This window comes from Cryptomeria japonica, chromosome 4 (assembly GCF_030272615.1).
Source record: "Cryptomeria japonica chromosome 4, Sugi_1.0, whole genome shotgun sequence".
Taxonomy (NCBI): domain Eukaryota; kingdom Viridiplantae; phylum Streptophyta; class Pinopsida; order Cupressales; family Cupressaceae; genus Cryptomeria; species Cryptomeria japonica.
Genome location: NC_081408.1, coordinates 189,793,020 through 189,797,182, shown reverse-complemented (window position 1 = coordinate 189,797,182; position 4,163 = coordinate 189,793,020).

Sequence of the window (4,163 nt, the reverse complement as noted above, 5' to 3'; positions counted from 1 at the left end):
AAGTGTCCAATAATGTTGTGAAGCTCTTTCCCTACAAAGATAAGGAGAGAGTGAAATTAGGGGGGTATTATGATGCGTCTAATATTAAAAAAAATTGGGGTTGTGTGCTTAATGTCATTATGGTGTATATCAATATGGAGGGTCGGTTCACTAGGGTCCATACCTATCACTTTAGGCATGAGAAGAGGATTTCTCTTCCCTATTACCTTTTCAGGTCCCTATCACGCTCATTGAACAAGCACAGTAAGAACCCCTCTTCTCTTGTGCTACATTATGGCCTTATTTTGCTCATTTATGAGCATTGTAAGATTTTGGCAATTCAGGAAAACAAAAGGCTATTGGTGTCACTGGGGAAAGGCAAGAGGAAAATTGAGGAATCTGACCCAGTAAGGATGAGCTGAAACAGAGTAAAAAGGTTAAAAAAGCCTCTGTGGAGAAAATTCAAGAGGACATGGATTAAAAAAATGATACAGAGGTTGATTCTGAGGATATGGGAAAAGAAGGAAGTGAGATGGAGACTAACGATTCTGATGGGGAGGAGAGTTGGAAAGATGAGGAAGTGGGGGAAGAGGAAGGGGAGGAGGAAGGAGGAGAAGAGGATGATTTTGATCATAACAACCCTACCGACAATGCGAGTATTGGTAATTTTAACAACTAGCCTATGGAGGAGCAGGACAACTAGATTAATAAGGAGGAAAGGGAAATGGAAACTGAGCAGAACAAGGATAAGGAGGATATGAGAAGGGAAAAGGATAGAGCAGGATATGAGATTATTTTGGATAAGCTCAAGAATCAGTTTGATGTCATTTGGATTTTGATAGGTGGGTTTATGAAAGAATTAATAAAATAAAGAAAATAGCTAATCAACAAGAAGAGCAGGGACATAAAGGTGAAAGTAACCAGGAGCAATGCAAAAAGGTTATGGATGAAAAAGTGGAGAAGCTAGAAGTTCAGATCAGCAAGCTAGAGGAAGGAAAGACGGCCATGAAGAACTTCCTGATTATGATTCCGGATATCCTCAACTCTGCAATCATGAATATGGAGGAAATTGCCAAATACCTTGATGGCTCCAGCACTTCCAAACTTGTTGTAGACCTTGATGTTGATGATGATGCTATTGAGGCTAGGAATGTGGATAGTTCTCATGGAGGTGCGGCCAAAAGGACTAGGGCGAGTATGAAAAAAGTTTCCTTGGCCTCTTCCAAGGAAATCCCAATTCTCAGGGATAATATCAAAGAAATGCAAGGGATTTGCGGAAAATTGGCTAATGCCCTAAAAAACATTAAGTAATTTGTTTGTTTTATGTTTTGGCTAGATGTTTTTGGTTATGTTGGGCTTTTGTGTTGGCTTTTGCCCAGTACTTTGTTGTTTTTTTTGCAGTCTGTCCTATCTTGTTTCTTAATGCTCTTATCTTTTAAGGTTCTTTTGTAAAGGGTTTCAGGGTCCCTTCAAAACCTGTTTTTCCCATAATAAAAAACATGCCACTAATTCTATACTTGAAAGTAAATAGATTACTATCTATATTAAGATAAAACTTTGAACATTTCAAATACAACAAAACTACTTTAGCTAAAATTGAAAACTAATTGTAAACTAACTACACTTCAACTTAATAAGAATTTAACTGATTCAACTAAAAGTAATATAATCTTCTAAATGAACTAAAACACGGAACATAATATTTAAGGATAAGAAATTAATATTATCATTTCTTTTTCAAAGAAAGAGAATAAAGTTCAAAGATTACTAATCATTAAGCTTTTCATTTGGAATATTTTTGTATCAAGCCTTGACCTAGTTTGGAAGAGGAAGAGAATCATCAAAGACTTTTCCCCCCAACTAGAGACTTGGAAATCTCATGTGCCCCTTCCAATTTGAATTGGTCTAACCCTTCATGAGAGTACATTTTTAAACTAAGGACTAGATCTAACTATATCTTGCCATTTCAGTCTAGTGTTTAGAACCTACATATATCTATTCAGTCACACACTATAGGTACCTCCTAACTAGTATGATCATCTGACTAATAGGTGTATCTACTTCATATGAACTGATGATCGCATGCATTAAGCAACACCACCTTGGCCAAGGTTTTGACATTGCAAGAATGTCCAACATGTTGTTAGTATTCACCACCCTTACTCAACTTGTACAATCAAATTCTTGAGTTCAACTGAATCAATGGTTACATAAAATTTAGGTTCAACTAATCCATTGGTTCTCTTAACCATTTATATACATAATTTATCTCATGTTAACTGACATTAATGGTCTACAATGACCTTTATAAAATCATGACTAAATCAATTTTTCCAACTATCGTTAACTCGAAACTTGCTGGTTGGAAAGGGGATGTCCTTAGTCAAGAGGGCAAAATTACCCTGCTTAAAGCCACTCTCCAAAACCTTCCTATTTATGCTCTCAGTTTGTTCAAAATCCCCACAAAGTTCGCAGAAGCCATTGAAAGAATCCAAAAAAAGTTTCTTTGGTTGGGAGTGGAAGTCAAAAATAGAATTCCCCTTATTGCCTGGAATAAAATATGTTCCCCTAAGGCCTCAGGTGGGTTGGGCTTAAGGAATATTGGTACTATGAAAAAAGATTTATTATCCAAACAAATATGGAGAATGAAAGGCGAGGAAAGAGAATGGAACTCAATCTGGAAAAACAAATATCTCTATATGCAACCTTCTGAGGAAGAATTCCTAGATGATTCTTTTATCGTTCAAGGTTCAGCTATATGGAATGTTGTTCAATCTGCTAAAAGTTGGGCTACTATTGGTCATACTTGGAACCTTGGGGATGGGAGGAGAATAAGATTTTGGGAAGATAGAGGGATTTTGGACAAACCATTGGAGGAAGTTCCAATCCTTAAAGATTGGAAAGATTGGTTCAAAAGAAGGTTTGGTGAGTTGGTCAGAGATTACTGGAGAAATGGGAACTGGATCGATTTTAGCCAGCAATGTCTGGGGCTCAAGTTCCTTCAGATTGCTCTCTCAGCTAAAGTTCCTAGAGACAACAAAGATGACAGATTGATATGGAGGGAAACCCCAGATGGGAAATATTTTGTTTCCTCAGCTGTGGCTATTCATAATGAATATGTGGAAGAAACTCCTATCTGGGCTAAAGTCTGGAACAAGAAGTTAGTTCCTAAGGTTAATATCTTCTTTTGGATTTTCATCCAAAACAAAGGTTTTAACCCTGGAGAACCTTCAAAAGAGAGGTTTTGTTTTTCCTAACAGGTGTTCTCTTTGTTGCAAGGAAGAAGAGATGGCTTGCCATATTCTTAATCAGTGCACTTTTAGTCAGGATATCTGGAAAATCATCTTGAGCTGGTGGAACTTGAGTTGGGTTTTCCCGAACTACCTTGGGGAATCTTGGCAGCAATGGCACTACCCTAATTCTAATCCTAAGATTGTGGAGACTTGGAGACTTACTCTGCTGATTGTTATCTGGAATATTTGGAAAGAGCGTAACAATAGGATTTTTAGGGATAAGAGGGCTATTCCTGAAGTGGTGGTAGATAAAATTTATAGGAGTATATTTGAATGCATCTATGGCACTGATTATGGACCAACTGCTAAAGATGACTTCAAAGATAGGTGGAACCTCTCTACCACTTCTACTAGCAAGGAGAAAGGAAGAGAAGGTCTCATTTGGTGTTTTCCTCCTTAGGGGTGGATTAAGGCTAACTTTGATGGGGCCTCTAAGGGGAATCCAGATAAAGCTGGATATGGGGGCATTGTTAGGAATTTTGCTGGAAGTTGCTTAATGGTGGTGGCTGGTCCATTGGGGAATCAAACAAGTCATTTTGTCGAAGCCTAAGCTGCCCTGAACACCTTAATTATAGCCAAAAGTCTTAATTATGATAAGTTATGGCTCGAGGGAGATTCACTTAATATTATTAAGTGTCTAAAGGGGGAGTCGGAGCCATCATGGTCAATTGAAAATATTATCATAAAAGCTAGGGAGATCATTTCAAGTTTCAAAGAAATAATTATTCAGCATGCCTTTAGAGAGAAAAATAGTGTGGCGGACTATCTAGCGAACATAGGGGTTAATTTTGACTCCCAAACGATCTAGCACGAGGAAGATCTCAATTTAAACATTAAAGAGCTCCTTAGAAAGGACCGATATATGGGGAGAGAAGGACCACATAATCATGA